At 52.6% G+C, this 23,206-nt stretch overlaps 1 protein-coding gene across 14 annotated transcripts in view; it reads right to left on the bottom strand.

Annotated features, from left to right (window-relative positions):
- CACNA1D (calcium voltage-gated channel subunit alpha1 D) overlaps nt 1-23,206 on the bottom strand; it is a 254,841-nt gene that overhangs the window by 129,239 nt on the left and 102,396 nt on the right. The gene's annotated exons all lie outside the window — the stretch shown is intronic.

Here is a 23,206-nt window from a genome sequence, read left to right as displayed (position 1 = left end):
CGGGCGACGGTCCCAGCTGCCATTCCCGTCCAAGCGTCACAGACCATGTTCCAAGCCACGTCCTCAGGCTAGATGACTCCTAGTGCCTTTCCAGTTCCAGTTCTCGTGACTTCATGAGGATAGAAAACACACCCATCGGCAGGCCTGAAAGGCCAACACTTTCCTGTTTTTATAAAAGTTTATTTGAGGCAACTTTGGTTTTAAGAGAATTACGGGCCCACTGGGACGTGTGTGATTAATTTTGCAAATGCAGTCCCTGGTAAGAAGCTGCTTAATAACTAAATGAAAGATCACCAGTAATTAAAACTCTCCCATCTGGGTCATCGAGTCCTCTACTCACATTAATTCTGTTCTGCGGGACCCGAGGAAAGCTACGCAAACCTTAGGAAAATGGAAGTCATGGAGCTCGCTGACTAAGACGGCTAGCGCAAGAGGGCAGCTGTGGCTCAGGAGACACCACGAGCACCTCTTCTGCAGGACATGCTCTTCCTGGAGCCGGAACGAGAGGAGTCGTCTCCACTGCGGTCCCCATCCTTGGAAGGTGGTGGGGAGGGTTCCCCACATGCGCACAGAGAACACCCTGAGAGAGGGGACTGCCCAGAAGCTAGCTGCACCGTGAGCCCTCGAATAAGGCAGAAGGCTGGGTCCACCACTCCCCTCCAGGACGCGGCTCAGCCACATGGGACCATCTTGCCCCCGCCACCCTGCCCAGAGTGCTACCCCTTTGTCCCAGCCAGCGAGTCCCAGCCTAAATGTCCTGGTATCTTGCCACCACACCCTTCCTCTTCACCCCCTGGGGAACCATCTAAACACCCAGACTTCACCCCCATTCCCAACTTCCCGCCAGTCACCCCAGAAAGCCAGCTCAGCAGCTCCTTCCTCCCAGGTCCCTGCCACTCCTAACCAGCCCTCCGGGGCCTCCCTGGACCATCCAACACCATCACAGTGGACTATGATGAACTTCTTTCCCAGCGTGAGTTAGCCACAGTCAGTGTGTCTTTTAGTGAAAAAAGCCTAGCTCACCCCGACCTGCAGACCCATGCTTCCCAGACCTCTCAGCAGGTCCGTTCCCATGCAGCTCTGCCTGCACCCCACCCCCTTCACCGGCTGCAAAGACCTTCCTTGACCATGACCCTGCTCCCTCCAGGCTGTGGTGAGCAGCTGTGAATTGTCCCCTTCACACTCCCCGCAGCCCTCCAAGAGCCCCTGCGTTTACTCTCCGGGTTCCCTGGGAGCCTCAGCGGGCCAGACCCGGTCTTCCCACTCCCTGCACTGTGCCCGAATGGGATGCTCCCATGAGAGGTAGGGGTGCATGCACGCACACCACCATCACTGCTATGCTGAGGACTGGGGACCAGCTTCACTACTGGCTAGCAGGGAGAGATCCAGGCAGGCTTCAAGGAGGCAGTGACACTAACTTGATAGCTAAAAGGAAAAGCAATTTGTTACTTCAACCAGAAGCAAAAATCCCTGAAAACATCAATCCCCTCAAGTTAGACCATCACGGGCAAATGCAGATGGCAACCTGTTTGGGACTTAGAGTGCTAAAGGGAACGAGATCAACTAAAAGCAGCATGCCGCTTTCACTATCCCTCTCCCTTTTTATCCTTTTTGCTTTATTTACTAGGCCAGACAGAACAAAAAGGCTTTTGCTGCCATCAATATTCACAGCAGTTACATCCCGACGTCAACCCAGCGCTGTAGTTTAGAGCAGAAAAACAAGGCCGGGAACAGAGGGTGCACCTGCCCATCACAGCCTGTAGTCCTGCTTTGGCTTTTGTTTATAAGTAATTTTGCCGCACGAATACAAGGGCCATTCGTGTAAGTGAACTGCTCAGGATTCTGTCAGTCCATCTCGTCCTCCCCTTTCTCTTTCGTAGAGAATTCTGTTTCTCTTTCCGAAATCCTTAGTGCATCACTTGATAGGCTCGGTTGTAAGAAAGATCACGTTGCTTTCGTGTGATTCCTCCTTACGGAGGCTCTGCCGTCACACCAATTGCATGGTCAGCCTGGAGCGCAGGACAGACCAGGTGTGCCTAGAAGCCAGTGCCATCCTGGCCCCCCAACCCTGATATCAGAAAGGACTCCTATACAACAAATATACCTCCACATGAGGCAAACGTAGTATAACATTTTTTTTTTTTTGCAAAACAGCAGTCACGGAAGGGGGTAATTATTTACTTCGCAAACTGTACATGTGAGAAAAGGATGCTGAGTTAGAAATCTGAAAAGGAAGCTACCAAGAGAGTCAGGCTCCTGACGGGGCCGAGTGGGAACGTGGCCCCAGCCCAGACAGCCTGAGCAGACGTCACACAGAGAAGATCCGGAGCCTGCAGCCAGATGGAAGGGAGCTCGGAGGGAGCAACCACAGCGGGGATGCAGGAGTGAGATGGCTGATGGGGAGGCGAGCAAGAACCCTCCAGAAACGGACATGAAAAGAGGGGTCCCTGGGGCAGGGGCTGCATCATAACAGCCCTGTGCTGGGCTCAACAGAAAGATCACATGCGCACGTCCCAGCCCCCGGGTGGTTGCCGTCACCATGTGCCGTGGCACCCCCCCCACACCAAACCCCAACAAGGGGTTATCCTCGCTGGCAGGGGATGCCAGGTGGGCAGGCCCAGTCAAATCTCCTTTTTAAAAACCTACATATGGAAGGAAGTCTCCCATGAAACCCCAAGCCACCAGACAAATGAAGGCTCAACACACAGGAAAGTCTCTAAACCAGGTGGCCACACGCAAAAACTTGAGAAAACGAAACAGCCAATAGCAGCAGGTGGCAGATGCCAGGATTCTGCATTGTGCCTGGTTCTCTCCTTTTCTCTTCTCAGGGGTTCCTTTCCTGGTGTTGTGCTAAGAACATTCACCCATCTCTCCCTCCCTCCTTCCCTCCCACCCCCACCCCAAGCATCTGGAAGCCTGAGGCCTACCTTCACAGAGCTCCCCAACTGCTGTCAGATGATAAACAAAGGCTTCATGACCCACCCGGCTTCTACCCTGGGCATAGCTGCCCCTCTCACCCACACCCCTTCTGGGACCTGCAGTCCCAGACTCCCTACTGGCAAGGATCATTGCTTACTCCCTTTGTAACCCAACATGTAGCACCATATTGGGCATACATAAGTCACTCACAGGTGCCAACAGCAAGTAGGGAAGAAAAAAAGACAGGGATTAAAGCAACAGAGCTGGACTAAAAGGCGGCTATTAAAAAATTGAGGCTTTATTGTCCTAGCATATATATCATGAATAAAAACAACCAGAGTGTGTATCTTTCTAAGTTACCATTAACCTTTGCCAGAAAAAGCCTGCAAGAAGTAGTCAAACTGCCGAGATAACCGTGCGCCTCCGCACCTCAGCTGGCCCTCCCTCTCAGTCCGCCTGAGCCCCTGGGTAAAGTCCGCACCTCCTGCCCCCCTCCGGCTTCCCCTTCCAACTTTTGACTCCAAGGGATGGGCGGCCCTGCAGTCCCGACCCCTGATGAGCAGGTGCATTCCCTCCTCCCTCCTTTCCATGCTGCTGCACCCCTCCATCCCCAGGTGCGGGTACCCCTCTGCAGAGTGGGTACATGGCCCTGAGACAGGGCTAAACAAGCCCAGGCTGGTTGGGCAGCAAGGACACAGGGCTGCAGCCCTCCGACCTGTTTACAGTGGCCCCAGCTCCACCTCTGATGCAGCTCACACACTGTTCCCTCTTTCTTAGAAAGGTTCCCCATCCCGCCTTCTCATGAGGCCAAGTTCTACTTGTCCTTCAAGGCACAGCTCACAGGACCTTCCTCAGGAATCTGCTGCCGACCCCAGACACAATCAGGGCCCGCTGCTGCATGCCATAAAGCTCATCACTTCATAGCCCTATTCACTGGAAATCTTACATTTTTGAAAATTATCTCCTTAATGTTTGTCTCCCCCAGTAAATGACCATTTCTCTAAGATCAGAGACCATTTCTATTTCATGCATCACTATATTCCTAAGGCCTGTCACCAAAATAGGCACTTGATATTTATAAATGAATAAATAAATGGGCAAAATGAGAGGTTGTGACCAAACATTATTCAATGTCCCTTCATGCTAAGAAGTTCCATAATTATTGTAGTCTGCAAAACAAAACACCATAGACCAGGGAACTTGAACGACAGAGACTTACTCCTCACAGCTCGGAGGCTGGAAGTCCCGGATCCAGGGGCGGGCGGGCTGACTCGGCACCTGGCGAAGCCTCGCCCAGCCTGCACACAGCTGACTTCTCTTTATGTCGGCATCTGGGCTCTCCTTTATTTAGAGGGAGAGTCTTTTCCTCTTCCTACAGGGGCCCTCACCCTGTTCCTGAGGGCTCCACCCTCATGCCTGATCAGCTCCCAGCACTTCACACTGGGGAGCACAACTGAACACATGAATCTGGGGGTGTACACAGACATCCAGTCCATGTGACTCAGGGTCTCCTGGCTGTGCCCTGTTCTGGAAGATGCCAGCGACTAAGTATCAGGGAAAATCTATCCTGCTCTGTACCCACAGCCCCACGTACTCGGCAGGCTGCCAGGGGCGTCAGCCGGAGGGCAGCGAAGGCACGAGGGTCAAGGGTGACGAGGGGCTCAGAGCAGCAGGGGCACCAGGAGGGAGGCACAGGCGGGGAGAGAGGGGCAGGTGGGGACGGAGGCTCAGGGCAGCGGCTCACAGTTTCAGTAAGTGGTTCAAACTCTGGTGAGACTCCAGCGGGTGAACCACGTGGAGTAACCAGCTGACTGGCCTCGGATCCAAGCTGCAGAGAGCAAACAGAGGTAATTGTGTCCTCCGCAGGTATTAATGAAGTATGTCCTCAGTGGGCCTCCAGTGGGTAGTTCATTACCACACTTGCATATGAAACGGGCCAGAATAGTTAGTTTGCCTTCAGTTTTCTCCACATTTGATTTAAAAGTGCACATTTTAGATGACATTTGTGACTCCTGAGACCAAGTGCGGCCTCTACAGCTATGTCACCCTGATGGGGCCATCTACCCGCAGCTTTCCCTGTTTCCTCATCTACAGAGCAAGGGTCATCCCCCTGCCTGCCCACTCTGGTTATGGTCACGGTCCAAGGAGCAGATGAGCTCTCTGCAAACTGCCCAGCACTTCACGGTCAAAGGCTCCCCTGACTGAGTGCAGTGGGACGGCTCATCCAGCCCTGGGCAGTGGGGTCCCGATCTGCACACTCTCTGAAGGTTTCCCCTGAGATCCGGACAGCCCAGTGACCTCGTGGCCAGCTGGCAGGGAGGGGGCCTGCCCAGGGTGCCGTCCACAATGTGCTCACAGATGACAAACGGAGGAGGCCAGCAGCGGCGCGGCTGACTGCCCCGAGGAGGCAGCCTCAGAGCATCTGGCGTGTGGGAGGACAGCGGGGTCACACCTGGGTAGGGGTGGCCCTCCCTGGCCCTGGCCGCCTCGCTCACCAGCAAAGCAGAGGTCACTGAGGCTTGGCTGCCGAGGGTAAAGCAGGCAGCTTGGGTGGGGCAGCCAACTAGGGTTCACGCCACCCGGCAAAGCCCCCAGGTAACAGCATCTGACCTTCCTTGGAGAACTGCTCCTTCCCTCCTCTCAGGTCAGGGTCTACAAAGGCCGGCATGGCCCAGGTGACTGGTTCAGGGACAGACACGTGACCCAGCGCATGCTAACCAGGTCCAATTACAGCTTTCACTTTGGCAACTAGGCAGGAAGGTCTGCCATCAGCTGGACTGAGCGCCGAGAGGCTGTAAGCCTAGAGTTACCGGGGACATGGAGATGAAGAGCCGGGGAAAAATGGGGAGAGAGAGAAACAAAGAGAAACCCAGGCAGAGGCAGGCACCCGGTTCTGACGCCTTCGCATGAGCCCCAACATGAAGCAGAACCTGGAGCCGAAGTTCTCTGCTCTGCCTTGGACTTCCTGGTCACAAAAGCCAATAAATTGAGTTGGGTTGGGTTTTGGGTCAATTGCACACTCAAGAGTCGTCGCTCGACACACTGGGCCTACAGGATCACTCTGCTTTTCTACAAGTCGAAGCAACTCAGAATCCTTGGTAGCTCCTCATTTCTCAAGAGATTTAACTCCTTTAATGATTCCCTCTGACCTACAGGCTTAGCAGCCCTGCAAGTCTTCGCCTCTGGGAATCCAACAAGGCTCAGCTTTGCAGACTCGCTCCGTCAGTCTCATCCACCCCCTGGTGCGGTCTCACTTCTGCTTGATCTCCTGCGCCCTACGCACACCTGTGCACTTGCTGCCTCAGACTGGCCTAGTTTCCCTTCCCACCCGGCCCGGGACACGAGCTCCTAGTTCCCTTGGTCGTGGGTCACTGTACAGCTGGCAGCCAGGCACCTGCCCACCCAGCTGCAACGCCAAGGCCCTACCCCTCTCCGTCCCATCTGCCTGTTTCAGTTCACTTCAGCAACACTCGCTCGCCAGGCACATTCCTGAGCACTGGACAGGCAGAGATGGCTAATATCTTGTCCGTGTCCTGAAGGGGGATGGCAGATGCACATATAAAAATTTCAGGGCACAGCAGACAACAACCAAAGCTAAAATGGAGCACTGGGAAACAGTCCCTGCTGGAGAACTGGGGGATGGAGGCACGAGCGTCTGGAGCTTCTGGGGAGGCTGCTTGAGATGCACAGGACTGCATCACATCTAAATCCCTCCATCTGGTACCCCCAAGGGCCTCTGCAGTCAGTCTGTGGTCTATCTACCAACACTTTATATGCTACCCCAATGGGTCCAGGCCCCACCCCATGCGATTCCCCTTCCTCCTCCACATGCCCTCTGCCCCAACCAGGTCCCATAGTGCCCTGCCAGTACCTCATCCTCCCTGGCACTGCTGGTGTTTTTGATCACTGTCCTTTGTGACTGAAAGCACCTCCCTGTTTACCTAGATCCTTCTCCATCCTTTCAGGGAAGACAAGGGAGTTTCATCTTGTCTGAGCACTGTTCTGCCCTCATTTTTGCAAGCCTATCAGAGTGGACAAACGAGCACCCACCAGGCACCCTTGCAGCAGACACCAGTCGCCTGTCTGCAGCCAGCAGCCCCCACCCCCAGCACCCTGATGCAGCCTCACCAGGTGCCTGGGCAGCCATCACCCACTGCACAGAGTGGGCGGTGCATCAGAACTGTTTGCCACCCCAGAGTCACAAGTTGTGCCATACGTGTGTCATTTAATCATGAAAGTAACTCGGAATGGCCACGGCTGACTACCATGTACGAGACCATGAAAGAGCAGAGAAGAGCAAGGTGCCACCTGAGTCCAGGGCTCCCGGCCCCATGGGGATGGTGAACCTGCTGACGTGTCATCCTGTGTTATTTGAGGACTGTCAGTACCATGAGGGCCAAGCACCACGGCACCTGCCCCAGTGGGTCCTCCTACCGCGCCAGGCAGCACCACCTCAGCAAACACTGCGGAAGCATCAGCCACCAAGAGGGAAATCAGAGCCATGGCCCCGAGGCTGCATTTCTCACCCACGGCTGAGAGCTCATCTCCCGTCAGAGCCCCACCAGCCGCTCTCACGCCCCGGGCCAGAATCCACTCTCCGTCTCCCACTTGCAGTTAGAGCTGCACGTTCTCTCTAGACCGTGTAGGGCCTTTATGTCTGGTTCTGACAGCTCAGGTCAAGGTACATGGCAGTGGGACCGTGTGCCCTACGTGGGGCTGATCAAGCCTCTTGCTGACTCCCTGCGGTCTGTGGGGCCCGAGCCCTGGGACAGCTGCCAAATGCCCATCATTTGGGAAAAGACGTCTTCTGGCGCTTGTTAGTTTTCTGGATACACGCCAGACACTCCAACACATGTACCTTTTCGGCTGAAAGCAAGAAATAAGCAAACACTTCAAAATGGCAGGAACTAAGTTTAAAACCAAGCCTTTTCATTTTGACACAAAAGCACTTTTTCCTTTAACAGAGCTAAAGAAAAGCCTCTCAGGTTTGCATATGGTTAAACTTCCTGACATCGGAATTATAAATGAAACCTCATCCCCTGGACACTTGCGCATGTCCCTGCAAACATACAGCTGGGTCACCCAGACACGGCGCTTGGAGCATAAGGAAACACTCTTCAACCTCTTATCTCTGCTGATTCCCCAAGCTCCAGAGTAAGACGGGCAGAAAGGAATTAGCTACAGTCACAGAGGAGGGCCACAGACTCCGAGTCACGGCTGGCCACAGGCAACAGGGGCAGCAGCAGAAACTGTGCCCTCAGGTTTGGAGAGACCTGCCTGCAGCCGCCTGGCGGGGAACCACACCTCCAGGCCAGCCCCTGCCTGCCAGTCTCACCTGGGCTCCTGGGCTGTCTCGCCTCTGTCACACCAGGATGACCTCCACCTGGGGTCACTTGGCAGCCTGGACTGAGGGGGCTGAGGATGTCCCAGCTGGGCAAGTGCGGGTCCCTGGTGGGTGGGGCTGCCCCATGTAAGAACGTTTGCAGCCACCTCCTACAGGGGATGCCGAGAGCCTCAGGTAGGGTTCTGACTCTGCCCCTCCCTGGCTTTGTGGACTCGGGTAAGTGACTTTATCCCTCCTCACAGCAGCTTCATTGTCATAAAATGACAGTAAGAAGGGCAGAAACTGCCCAGGTTTGTTGCTGAGTGTCAATGGGGCAACACATGTAAATTACATGAGCCCAGGTCTATGGGCAGCAGGCTCGCACGGATGCCAGCTCATTTCACCATTGTGTCTATGTCACACGCCCTGCACCGCCCTGGCCGCCACCCAGGGACAGCCCAGGGCCTGGTACAGACCAGCAGTGGGACAATGGCCGGACTCCCAGCCAGCCCCACAGGTCCACACACCCTCGGTGCAGACACCTCCGCCAGGTGGGCCTGCCTGGGCTGGCACCGGCTCCACTTGAGGAAGAACGTTGCCCCATCAAATCTCTCCTGCACCTCCCTGCACTGGCCAGCAAAGTCCGCCTGGCACCTATCACAGAGCAGTGAGTGGGCGAAACAGGGCCCAGCAAGGAGAAGGAGTGGACACCTGGGGCAGCCGAGAACCGGCAGCACCAGCTCACCAGTCACCCCTCTCCACTGTGGAAACCACTTTAATTCGTGGTCACCTCTTTCCCTATGAATGCGCGGAGACCATCTGAACATACATCATTTCTTTCTGAATACATATGAATCAAAGTTTAAAAATACATAAAGTGTGGCATCTGTAATTGAGATAAAGCAGGTGATACATTTACTCAGAAGATTAATAACTCCATGCCTATGATTCACCATTGTTTCAGTTTGAGAAAATAAAATGAAGTGAATTTAAAAGACATCGGGTGACTTAAAAACCAGGCTCCACGTAGTGGCCCTGAAGTGGAAATCAATAGACAAGTCAAAGACTAGGCAGAACTGATTCTCCGCAGACCGACCCCAAGCTGGGATGTCATTTGCATTGATCTGGTCCTGCCAGTCAAACCTCTCCCTCCCCTGTCACTTTCCAGCTCCCAGAGGCCGGAGGACCATCTCTGCCACCATCCCCCAAGCTCAGTTTCCTGTGATTCCAGGCCCAGGAAAACTGGTCGCTCCAGCAGCAGTTACCAGAGCATTCTATTTGGTCAGGTGGCTGGGGCTAGTTTGTAGTCTCTACTGCTCGTTGTAAAGTAAATTTTTACTTAACACTTGCGTTGCTCCAAAAAACTCTTGGCAGCAAAAATGTAAAAGTTTGAAGCAGGGCTGAAGGGAATGGGTGTTAACAAGAAGGCGGCAAATCCATGTGAGGGCGGGGAGGGATGTCCAGGATGCATCGCTATGGGAACCGTATGAGCAAGAACCTCCTGGCGTCTGCAAAGAACAGGGCTGGCTGCAGGGCAGACCCCCAAGAGGGAAGAGCTTTGCCTCTAGGGGCAGGATCACAGGGGACTTCCTGTCTCTGCTTTTAGGTATTGCCAATATGTCTGGGCTTTTCTTGTTGAACATCTTTTACTTTAAAATCAGCCAAATCTCTAAATGTTTAGGACAGAAGAGTCAAGTGAGAAAGAAAAATTAACCAAGAAAACAAAATGGAACATGAACGGACCATCATTGAGCTATATGCTGTGAAGACAGCTTGATTCATGTGTCTCAGATTTCTAACAGCTAACGTGAAAGAAGGAAATTAGACCAGTGACACAAGCCACCTTATCCTTTGAATGAAATTGTTTCTCAGCACAGAAGAGTATTTCTCCAGAGGACTTGCATAGAGAGGAGAATCAGCTGACAATATGAATTGAGCAGCAATTATAAGAAGTGGAATGTTTGCCTGTCTTCACAGGATTTGTACTGTAACGGAGGACTTTCCAAATCAAACACATGTGAAATTAACTTTGAGGCTTCTATCTAGTACTTTTGAAAAAGTACTAAAGTAGAATGGAGAACATCAGAATGCATAGAAAAGATCAGAATTTAGTAAAAGCAAGTATATGTTCATCAAACTCATGTTTTAGATGACATATACATGTATGTGTGGGGGTTTCTATGTAAAATGTATCTATTACTGATGGCCATGGTAAGGAAAATATTGAAAAACAAGCTTTAAAAACCAGAAATCAGACCCACCAGTGGACACCAGGGATAGATACCCACTCCCTTAGTCTCACACTTGCTCCCACACAACCTCTCACACATCTATGAAACACCCTAAGCTAAAAGGCACGTGAAGTGCCCGTAACTGTGCGCAGAGCCAAGCACCCAAACGGAAACCCAGTAGTCAGAAAAAAACAACTGAGGAAGCGCCAGGATAGAGACGCATTTCTGTGCCAGTTTCTGGAGCAAGAACTGAATCCCTGGTTGAGGAGACAGATTCAGGCCAGGGCTGGCAGGGAGCTCCCTGCCATCCTAGGAGACCAAGAGGGGCCCCCGGGGTCATCTGGGCAGGGAAGCGAGGACAATGGGGGGCACGGGAGTTCCTACGGGCAGGGGGAGCGTGCCTGCCCGCAGTGGGGCCCCCGAGGGCAGAAGGCAGGCAGGGAGGGGGGGCGACCAGAGACCAAAGGCTCAAATCAGAGCTCCAGATGCAAAAGCCCCCCGAGGGCCGTCAGCAGAGCACAGCCCCTGTGAAGGCCGGGCGGGGCGGCACCAGCCCGCCTGGGGGCTGGGCACAGACAGAAGGGGGGCAGGTGCCGGGCAGGCCCGGCCCGTCTTCCCTGACCTGGCCAGGACAGGGGGCAAAGGGACACCCCCGAGGGCCCTAAGCCTGAGGTCAGAGAGAAGTAGGTGGGGAGTGGGGGGCCGGCGAGGGGGGCTAGGGTGCATCCGATCACCTGGGCCACGGTCCTCATCCAGGACTGGAGGTTGAAGGCCACGGGGGGGCCACAGAAGCTGTATGTCACGTGTGTCTTCCGGCAGGCACAGGGGCTGCCTGCAGTCAGGCACAAACAGGGCTGTCAGAGCAGGTCAAAGAGACACAGGGAGAAAAGGGGCCCCTCTCCGCTAAGCAAAAGGTGGTCAGCGGGAACCAAAGGCCCCTGCGGTGGGCAGGCCACACAGAGCCCGGGGCTGTGACTTTAAAGCATGTTTTTGTGTCTTCATTCAGGGAATGAGATGAGTTATTCAGACTGTGAAGCCGTCTCCCAAAAGATTAAAGTTAGGTGTTTTACAGAAGCACAAGACAGGGTGCGGGCGAGGAGCGCTTTCACATCCCAGGCCTGCCCCGACCAGCCGCACGGCCCAGGGGAAAGCGCTCAAAGCTCAAGCAGTGGCTTCCCCGCCTTCTCAGTGGGACACCACCACCCACCTCGGGGAAGTCAGGGCCAGGGCTGATGGAGGGAAATGCCCGGCACGCGGTTTGCGCTCAAAGTGGCTGCTGTCACCATGGTGGTCGCGCTGTGAATGTTACACAGAGTATCTGCACAGCTCTGGGTTGGGGCTGGCGGAGGACCTCTAGCCCATCGGGGTGGGGTTCTGGCAATTTGAGAGAGCGCCGTACTCAGCTTCACTTTACGTTGCCACCATGCTAAAGCCCAAGGGGCACACCAGCCGCCCTCTGCCCCCACATTTGTACCCTGTGACAAAAAATAGTATTGCAGGCTCAGAAAACAGGGGGGATCATACATAAAGCAGCACCGTGAAATCACGGCCACCGAAGTCCTGTTGGGCTAGCTGAAAGCCTGAACACTACATCCGTGCTATTCGTTCAGGTGGCCAGATGCCCCCTTAATGGTTTCACTATCACTAAGATCAGCATCATTTTAATAGTGATTAGTGCTAAATATGATTAGCAACAAGCTTAATCATAGCTGTGTCAGTTCAAAGTTCATTACCACTGTGACCCACTGAAGCCACTGCACTTGAGCTCTGTACCTCACAAGTGCATGTCCTGAGAGAACAGCAAGCTGCTTAATGGCCGTCCTCTGTTTCAAAGCCGCCTCTATATGCCAAGGCATATGAATATAAACATGCGCCTCACACGTTCACTTTCCACAGTCACTCCCTTATCGATTTAGTGCTGACGTAAACTCATATCGCTACAATAACTGTGAGACCTCTGAACACGATGACCCTCTGAAAGCTTCAACAGCTGAACAGATGCTGTTTTCTAAGTATCTAGGCTCATTATTTATAAAACATCTTAGTGAGTTAGCATAAAATGGAGCCAACCACGTGTGGGTTTTCCTTGAATCCCAGTAACAATGGTGAATCAGACCTCAAGTGCCTGGAAATTAGTACTTTCTACAACTTGTGATTCTTCTCAGATGCCAAACTTTAAAACATTCACATCTAGAATAAATCATGCAGCTGTAACATGCATTCTTTTTCTTTAAGGCCACACATGAAAGGAGAGAGTCAAGGCCATGGGATAAGACTGGCCCTCAGCCCAGCCAGTCACAGGCACACAGGTCGGTGTGAAAGCAAGTCTCCGTGTTGCCTCGTGGGGCCTGCCCTCCACCAGTCTGCTGCTGACTTTTAAACAGCCAGACATCCATTAATGCAGGATAAGGAAAACAGAGAGCTAGCTGGAGGACTTCTGGCTACCAGTCCAAAGCAGGGACTTCAGAGTCAGACAACCTGGGCTCACAGTTCCCACCTGTCCAGCTCCATCACCATGCACAAGCCCCCCACCCTTCCGAGCCTTGGCCTCCTAACGGGCGAAAGCATAAAAGGAATGAATGAGACCCCTTGCAACACCGTGCATGACAAACGGTTGTTATTACTGCCTGGGGACTGAAGGAAGGTTAGATCTAGACCACTTTCCTAATAGAGTAGGACCTCCCTGACCTGATTTCCTTTAACCAGTTTTTCTGATGAACTGACGTTTTTGTTTCCAGCAGTTGAATTACATGCTTACCAAGAATGGTTATGCTTGTTCCAGAGTTTATTTAGATCAGGTGGACTTGTCAGTGTAACTGCCTAACCTAACTGGATGCTGCCTGACATGGTGACATCCAAGGGCACAAAGAGCCACTCCACAGACACTGGGCTGGGCCCTTTGGACATCCTGGGTGCGAGGCCGCTGAAGGCTCTGCTGTTTATCAGACCCCGGCAACACAATGGCAAAAAATAAGGAAACTGTAAGCTTTCTCAATGGCTCTCAGCTTTCTCGTCTATCTGTTAAGTTCTATTTTTAAATAAAATGCAACTGGAAATTGTAGGCTCGTTATAGGTGTAGTTTATGCTACAAAGACAATGGACACTGTTACCAGATGATTCTTAATACTAAAAAAAAAAAAAGCCTTTGGTTCAACTCCAAAAGACCAGCAGATAAATGGTCAGTTATATATTCTGGGTTAAATCATCTTTATGTATTTGTATCTTTTTTAATGAGTTTCCCTATAACTGACATTTTAGAATAACCAGCTCATCAGGTCAGATCCCCATCTGCGATCTGGCACCTGACAATGCTTGTCACGAGTCTGTCTCTGGAAACTGAAGAATGGAGCAGAAATGTGCTCTCGGTCATCAGCGGCTGCTCTTCATGACAACTTGTGATGCCACGGAAGAGCACCAAGTCTCCCCATTCAATTCACACGCTTGATGTTGGCAAACTCCCCAAAGCCGAATGCTAGGTCACCACCTCTGTCCTCAGTGTGCCACAGAAGGCCCAATGCTCGTGTGTGTGTGTGTGTGTGTGTGTGTGTGTGTGTGTGATGCTAGCAGCAGCATTATGTGCTGGGGCAAGAGAAAGGAAAGAAGGGACGTGACGTCTGTGAGCACGAGTGAGGGAGAGAGAAAGCATGTGAGCGACAGACCTGCCCAACACCACGGGTGGGGAAGGACAGTGACGGCCGCTGATGGTGATTCACGAGGTCCCGCAGGACCTCACCCAGGTGCCGGCTGCCAGCTCCTGACCTTAACCAGGAGCTCATTTAGATGGTCAAGAGTTCTTTGATTCTATATTTTACTCTGATACACATTCCTGAGCACCTGCTGTGTGTGTTTGAGGTGGAGTAAGAAGCAAAACGAAGGTCTCTCCCAGGAGTCTACACAGATTTCCACAGCTGTGATCAAGAAATCTCCCAAGAAATGTCTGAAGACCGGCCTAACTTTGCTTCCTTGATCACCAGGGAGGACTTGTGTGGCTATACAGGCGACCAAGCAAGAGATGCTACCTTCTGGGGCCAGATTAGACTGTCAGCAACAGCTGGAGACTTGTACTGCTCACAGGACGGGGGTTGGCGAATCACATCCCACAGGCCACATCTGGTCCACTGGCCACCTTATCATAACTCAGGTTCTGCCGCACCACAGCCACGCCCGTTTGTTTGCACGATCCACAGCTGCTCTTGCATTACAATGTCAGAGTTGTGTAGCTGTGTCAACAACACGGCCTGCAAAGCCTGAAACACTTACTATCTGGGCTTTGGAGAGAAAGTTTGCTGGCCCCTGCAGACCCCTGGTGCCCATGAGATAGGATGCCCTTCACTTTCACTTCTCTGCCGGAAAAGGAAAAGGAGAATGCTAGCAATTATCTAGCCCTGATCCTTCTTCTAAGAACTGCATAACATTTTTGCTTAATAGCCAAGATATGTGTGCAATACTACCAAAAATCTTTGCAAACACACACATCTTTAAAAATGGGTTCTGACAGTCCCTCCTTACTGCTTCCTGTGAAGACACATGGGCACCACGACCACGGTGACCGCTGCGGCTTTCTGAAACACACACATGCACGTCCCATGTGGTGGTCAGCTGCATATGGATGTACAGGCTACAAGTCGGAATTGCAGGCACAGGAGAAACTGCTACTCGGGGGATATTTTTTAGAAGACCTTGAAGGACCTGCTTCTCCATTATTCCCCCAGAAACTTTCAGTTTTCACTCGATATTTAACCCAAGTTCCTATAAGACTATAAAAAAAAAGAACAACCTGTAGTTACTGTGAAAATGAGTTAAAATAATAGTTTCTGCAAAATGTTTGAAGTGTGCCAAGGCGTTCACCCTTGACGATGGGGTCAGGGAGTCCTGTCTGTCGGGGTTGATGTGGTACACGCATGTCGACTGTACAGTTTGTGGGGGGCGGGGAGACTACAATAGCCTTACATAAGACTCAACACCCATCCTTCCACGAGAAACCATCCTCAGACTCTGACAACACCAAAACCGTAAGAAGACTGCCCCAAACACTGAGGCGGGCTCCACATCTGATCCTCACGCGCGTGTGTGGATTTAGACGGCAGGCAGTGTGGGCGAGGATTACATTCTTCATTTTGTGCTTGAAAAAAGAGTTGGGTGAGAGGTTTCCTGTCACCCAGGTGTTAGAGGACAGGGCTCCCCACTGAAAACAAGAAGTATTAAGTACCCCACATCTGCTTCACCACATGGGACTGGACACTAGCTGTCCACAGCTTGCTAAGCCAGCCCGCTGCCATCGACACCTGCCACTGCAAGGCCACAGTATGCTGAGGCTTGTGGAGGGACAGGGAGTCATCAGCTGGCCGGCCTTGCAGAGACCGCAGTGTCAGGGACAAGGAGAGATGCTAAAGGGGCCCCCAGTCCCAAAGCCAAGTGACAAGGACTCAAGGGAATCGTAAAGATGGCCGTGTTTGCAAGAGAGAAAAGCTACCACCACATCCCCCAGGGACCCTCTCTTGGCCATAGTCCTCAACTGCTGCTCAAGGTGGCAGGGGAGTCAGCACACTGCCCGCTGGCCCGCAAGGACCCGTGAGCTTCCCAGGAGCCAGGTGGACCCCACCATGGGTGAAGCTTGAGCCATCTCTGGACCTCACAAGAGGACTGGTCACCACGAGAGGTCAGTCACCCGGGGAACGGCGGCCGTGCGGCAGGGATTAGAGTGGCTGGGCCAGGTCCACATGTCCCAGGTCAGCGCCTATGTCGTGAGGAGGTCTCCAAGGACCCCGTGGTGTGCCTGTCACGGTGAAGGTCTGCCACCTGGCCCACGTTAGCTGGAGACGCTGCACGACCAGCCAGGAAGAAATCCCCAGTCACTCCCAGTCAGGTAAGAAGGCATTTGGCCTTTTGCTACCGGCCCTTCTCCCCCTTCCTCAAAAATGGAGGAGTTGGAGCTGGTATGGTGCAGAGGAAGGCGGGGAGGGCAGGGCGGAGGAGGGGCGAGCAGACCCTGCCCCCTTCCCGCAAGGGCAGAGCAGGACCTGAATGAGGCAGAGCGCCGATCAATGCCTGGCAGGGCCTGAGTCTGCCCGGGACACCAGGAAGAAAGGGCTGAGGGAAGGTCCCGGGGCCCAGGGAAAGCGTGCTTGGAAACATCGAGCCATTTCCTGTTGAAATGTGAGATCCCACGGCCAGTGGGTCAGACATGCGTAGACTGAGGCTCAGGGAGAAGAACGAACTTACCCAACATCAAAAACCAAGACAGGGGCTACGCCGAAGCTCCCCCCGCACAGTGACATCTGAGTGTGACTTCATCCCCGTTTGACTTAAAAGAAGAGGAACTGGCCCGGGGTCTTGGGTCTCTCCCTAAGGGCCTCCCCCGCCCTGCATCTCCCACTCAGCCTGGCCCTCTGTCTCTCTCCATCTCCCATGCAGACTGCCTCCCTCACCTGCCCTGCCTGCCCCGCTTTCCCCACTACCTGACTGATTGAACAACTGGGACCCTATTATGTGGTGAGGGTGCCCCCAGATGCCCAGGTCTCAATCTTAGTTCTAAGCTATTTCCAGATCGGGGCACCAGGAAATGACTTCAGGGCAGGCCTCTCTGGAAGCTGGCTGCAGCCACCACCTTCCTGTGCCCCTCTGGCTGCAGGGAGTGTGTTCGGTCAACATGCCCACCACCCTCAGCCAGGGAGAGTGCAGACTCGCAAACCTCTCCAATGAGCTCCAGAGGAATTAGGGGGGATACAGTGAGTTCAGACCCTACTTCTCCAGAGTTCTGCGTATCGCACTGCCCGTTTCCAACTTCTAACCTCATCTAGAAAAACCCAAAGCAGCAGGACTAGAAACAAAACTCTGCCTCCCTCCAAACCCACCCCCGCCACCCCCGCCACCTGCGAACATTCTCCCTGTGCTCCCCTCGGCTCTGAAGGCAGGGGGCTGGACCAGGTGACTCCATACGTTCCCATCCCCTCTGCACGGAGCCCCTGAAAGTCAGCAAACCCAGTTAGCCCACTCCCCCAACAACACATTCCCAAGGAACCAGCCGCCCACCATATCACCTAGTCCTTTATTATGTTGCAAAGTCACAAATGGATTTGAAGGTTAAATATAGAAACTTGAATGGTCGAACATTATCTGTAGCTTTAGCAAACTCCTTTTGTCTATACCTGACACACACAGGGGCACATAATAGCTAATGAATAAATAAGTGAGTAATGTGCCCCACCCTCCTAGCGTGGACTGTAGGAGAAAGCAGAGCGCAAACCTAGCAGAGACCTTGGCTTTGGGGGCGGTGCATACAGAGGTGGCACAGAGAACATCCCCACATCCCCGAGCCACAAGCCTCCTGGAAGGGTGCAGAGCGCCACCGCGGCCTCACACAGACCCCTGAGGAAGCGTGACAAGGACAGCTGCACGACTGTCTCTGAAGAAGGGCTGGACACAGGAGTACGTGCGGAGGGCAAAGCTTCCATCTCAGCCGCCAAGAGGGAAGTGCAGGAGACACGGCAGCGTGGCCGTGACCTCACCCGTGGCTCTGCCGGATGCAGGGAGATCCCACCCTCCCTGCCCTCTGGGGTCCCTTCTCCACCGCCCAGGCATCGAGACCAGACGTGAAGGAGGGAGGTGTGGTCTCTGCCTCTTGATGCTCTGACTTCAGCAAGACCCACTGTGCTGACTTCAGTGACTCAGAGGCAAGTCAGAGTTGAGAACAATGGAAGAGGTACCCAAACGTGACACTCCTTCGCCCCGACACTCGTCTCCCTCCCTTCTCCATTCCTTTAGAAAAACACAGCAGTTGATCCCCTTGCACCCCTATGCTGTCCGTGTAATTTCCCCTGTCACCAGAAGGCTTTGGTTCCTTGGAGTTTCTCATGTACCAGCGGGCTCTCCGCCTGAGGGCCTCCCTCTGCAAGCCCACTGGCTCCGCCTGGACCAGCCCAGTTTGGGACGGCCTGTCACCTGGGCACTCGCTGTCCCTCACACAAACTCTACTTCTGAAGAGTGTTTCTTATTCCCATCAAGGCCACAGCTCTAGGAGCGAGGGGGACGCTTTGTAGTTGAAATGACTGTCGTGGAGCACAGCAGAGGCGCTCCACTGGGGTCCGGGTGCAGGCCACACACCAGGGGGACACACTCTGCAGATGGGACATTACAGCTGGGACAGTAAGGGCCACCCAAGAAAACTAGCTGCGTGGGGAGGCTGAGCCTGGCAGAAGGGCAGAGGGCCGGGGAAGCAGGCCGGGTGTGCTCTGCCAGCCAGAAGGGCTCCGGTTCACTTCCTTCTGGGGTTTTCGTGATGGTGCAAGAACTAACTAGCCAGTGTGCTGAATTCCCGTTCTTCTAATTTGCCTTTCTTGCGCTTATTGTTACATAGATCTGTTTAAAAATTAGGTTCATTGCAAATAAAAATGAGAACAATGTTGCTCTGACTCCATTCCAGGAAACAAAAAGGCGCAAGTGTTGATCTAATCTCTGTCCTCAATTCACTCTGATTATCTCCGGTGCTTTAACACCTCCCCCACCTCTCCACCCCACTCAGAGGCTGGTCTGGGGGTGCTGACTTGAACAAGGCCTCCAGCATTTTGGTCTAAGGCCCCGGAATTTACAATGAGCAGCCATTTCACTGCCTGCATGACACCCCCACCTTTGCACTTTGTGGGTGGGAGCCGTCGTGGGAGGGAAACAGATGTGCTCGTTCATCTTTCACTTAAACCTTTGCTGGGAACCTAGGACCTTATTTTGGTCACTTGAGGATACTTCAAATTGTTTAGTGAACTGAGTCCCCCCATCACTGTTTTCAGTCTCCTTCTACTCATGTGGCATTTTGTTCTCCAGATTATCAGACAGTGAAAGCAACGACTCTAAAGCTACTCCCAGCACCCACCGCTTAGGGAAAAACACCTTCAGGCGATTACATTCAAGAAGGAGCCCGGCAGAGCTCCTTGGGGACAATTAACCCAAAGGTATCTAGATGACACGAAGGACTCAGAGGGGATGTAAGGATTCTTCTGAATTTGGTAAGTCAGCTCAATTGCAAGAGGCTCCTGGGGCGGGTTTTAATGGAATTTTGAAGAAGATAAGCAAAACAGCCCTGTGTAGCAAAGGGCAATAAATCACAATTATTTTCCATCCACATGACTGCAGCTTGCATCCTTCACTTGAGCATATTTATTCTAACACTATAAACATTTCCAAAGCACAGAAAAGCTAAAAGAATTCTACAGCGAATACCCACATACCCACTACCTAAACCCGACAATTAAGACTCGGCTATCCGTGCTTTGCCACACATGTAGCCACCCCTCCGTCCACCCATCAGTGCGTCTTATCTTTAGAAACACTTCAAAATAAGGCGCACACCTCTGCATACTGCATCCCTAAGCTCTTAGGCATGCATATTATGAACTAGAGTTCAATATTTATTTACAGGTTTCTTGAAGTGAAATTGACACACTGAGAAATGAACTCGTCCTAGATGTGTATTTGATGACAACATTCCCGTCCCCTGGAAAAGCTGCACAGAGCCTCTTATCACGCAGCTCCTGCTCCGCAGTCTCTAGAGCCAACCACGGCTTTGACTCTTAGCTCCACAGATGAGTTTTACCTGTCCAAGAACTTCTACAGATGGACTCCTACTTACGCAAACTGCCTCCTCACAGGGGTTTCACTTACTCAGCATGACGATGTGACATAGGTCAGCCCTTTGCCCTTTTGCATGCTGAGAAATATTCCATTGTATGAATGCAGCATGGTTTATCCATTGTCCTACTGATGGACACCTATATAGTTTCTTCTATTTTTTTCTATTATGGATAAAGCTTCTGTAAATCTTTCTATGGACATGTTTTCATTTTTCTTGGGTAAACATCCAGGAATAAAACTGCTGTGCTCTCGGCCTTACAAAGAACAGCCTGAGATTTTCCCAAAGTGCTGGTACCATTGCACAGCCAGCCCACCAGCAAGGTGTCCGAGTGCCCGGCTGTTTCACATCCTCCCGACACTTGGAGTCACCACCTTTTTTCATTCTTCTCATGCTAGTGAGTGTGTACTGCATGACACCTCAGTTTCAACTTGTATTTGTCTGATGACAACAATGTTGAACATCTTTTCATGGCCTTTTGGCCACTGTACCTTCTATCAAAAATATCTCTTTGCCTATTTTTTAAATTGAGATGTGTTTTTACTACTGAGTTGTGAGTGCGTTACGTGCCCTGAATACAAGTCCTTCAGCAGTTATACGTGTGCATCTGTTGTTTCCCAGTTGGTGGCTTGCTTACTCGTCTTGCTGACAGCATCTCTGATTGAGCCTTGTCACTCAGATGAAGCCCGTGGTGTCGGTGTCTTCTCTGCTGGTGACTGCTCTGTGCCCTGTCTCAGGGGCCTTTGCTTATGCCCACGTCCTCTGTCGCCTTCACTGGAGTGCACGTAACCATGCAGTTGCCCTGGCGTATGCGTGCTCTCACTCCTCTCCCAAGGCCACATCATCCGAGCAGCACGCCCGCTGTCCTTCCCTACCTCCACTGCCACCCCCCACCCGAGCCAACCACAGCAACCCTCAGCATGCAAAGGAGCTGGACAAGCCAGCAGGCTGGCTCTGGACACACTTAGGGGATCTCTGGAGCTCTCCCTGGCTTAGTTCCTGGATAGAAGCTTTGAAAAAAGCAAAAAAGAAACAAATTGATCAAAACATAGGACCTCCTAGATTCAGCCTCAAACCCCCGCCCAGTCCTGCATGTACTCATTGTTGTGAACGCACAGCTGTGGTTTCCTCTGCTCCTTTACCTGCATCCCCAAGTGTCTGCCACAGTGTTCAAGGTAAGACTGGTTTTCACCTGCAATGAAAGGACTTCCGGACACTCGCACTGTGGCGGAGGGAGCACGTATGATGCAGACAATTCTGAGTCTCCACCTGGCGTCTGAGGCTGTGTGTGTGACTCTAAATACACCCTCTTCCTCATTCAGGAATTGCCCTTCCTGCTCCTTTCCCAGTGTTCCAGGATCCATGTGCCCATGGCAGTCCCAGCAAGTCCTTACCAGACAGGAGTACTCCTTCTTCCTCAGGCCTCAGGGCCTGTCCTGTGCCCTCCCTGGCGGCCCCTGGTCCACACCTGATGTTAAACTTCCCAGTATCTTTCAAACAGCAGTGGCATCTTTCAGAGATAGTCCTTTCTATTGCACAAATCCAGGTATATCTGCTTACCCCCAAAATGTAGGATGCAAACCCAGTTCTTACACAAATCTATGATTGCAAATGCCTGTGGGGTGCTCTCATCATTAGAAATGTGCCCCCACCATAAAAGTACAAATTGTGTTCCTTTGGGTTTTCTTCTGCACTGAAAGAGGAGGGATCAGAACGGAGCTCAAACAGTAGATACCGAAGGTCTCAAATACCCTTCTCAGAAAAAGCCACACCCCTTGCACGTGGACCTCCACGTACACTGCCCACTGCCGTGGAAAGGCCGCCACCCACAGCCTGGATTCTCTGCTTTAAAGAGAGGGGGGCAAGGGGAGGGTCTTCCTGGGGCAGATACATGGCGATCCTGTCATTTGTCTGGGTACGTTCTTATTTTGTGTTCTACTTGTATTGCTCCTTAATTTTTAATAAGTTTTCTTCCTAGCACGTACAAAACAACCTGCAATAATTTTGATTATTTATCTCCTTCCCTGCTAAACTGTCTGTGCCCCCAGCTGGAGACCTAAGAGACATTTTATTTTTCTGTCTAGTCACAAAGCAGACAGAACTGTTCAACAGAGAGGTATGTGTCCTACCTACTGAGTTCATCCATCTCTGGGTGAAGTACTTCCCCTTTTCCTGCACCTGCCAAGTGTTCTTCACACTTAAGAGACAAACCCGTCCACAGGAAGCCTTCCACTCGGGGCTGGTGGGGAAGCTCTGGAAAAGGTTCGCAGACCCTCCAGTGAGCAAGGAGGGGGGTCAGTGGGGCGGGGAAGGGGCACCTGACCGAGGGCCAGGAGGTGGGGCTTGGGCACCAGGCCTCTGTGAAATGATGCTGTGTTCACTGTGGCCCCCACCCCCGCCCCCAGCACTGGGGGGGCCGTCAGTCAGCGCCACTGAGCGTGCTTGGAGAACGCTGCCCTATCTCACAGTCCAGGCGCGTCCAAGGCCCCACAAAGGTTTGGCAGATTAATGAAATCAAGGGAATAACCCGAGACTACAATCTTCACGGAGAAACAAATGCGGAATTTTCCACAACAAATTCCAATTCTGAGTATTAATGTTCTGAGGGCCAGGAGAGATAAGGCATGAGCCAACTCAAAACCCAACAACATCTCTTTCTACTAAGCGTGGGTCCACGAACAGCCCCGCACAAGGCAGGGGTGAGGTACGGGGGAGGAGGGACTGCGGGGCTGGGCAGAGAGCCTGTGGTGTCGGCGTGTGTCTGTCTCCAGCCTGGGCCTGCATTCCTGCTAATGCTTCCCAGGCATGGTCCCTGCATGGAAAGAGGGGGCGTCAGCCAGTGAAACAGCCTTGAACGCAGACAGGAGGTGCTTGGAGGGAGCTGCCTTGGGAGGGCTTACTAGTGGCCACTTGCAAAGAGCTGAAAATATATTATGTCACAAAACCCTGTACTTCACCGATACTGATCCTAAGGCCCAAGAAGTTATTGGCTTTCCCAGGGTCCCATGGGTGGGGATCACAGACCCAGAATTCGAATGCCAGTCCACTCAATGGCAAAGACAACCTTTGAACCACTGGAGGAGGAAACCTTACGGATGTGAAGAATGCCAG

The sequence above is a fragment of the Manis javanica genome, chromosome 3, assembly GCF_040802235.1.
Source record: "Manis javanica isolate MJ-LG chromosome 3, MJ_LKY, whole genome shotgun sequence".
NCBI classification, from domain to species: Eukaryota; Metazoa; Chordata; class Mammalia; order Pholidota; family Manidae; genus Manis; species Manis javanica.
Note: the sequence above shows the minus strand (reverse complement) of the source record. Positions and strands in the feature narration are given on the sequence as shown.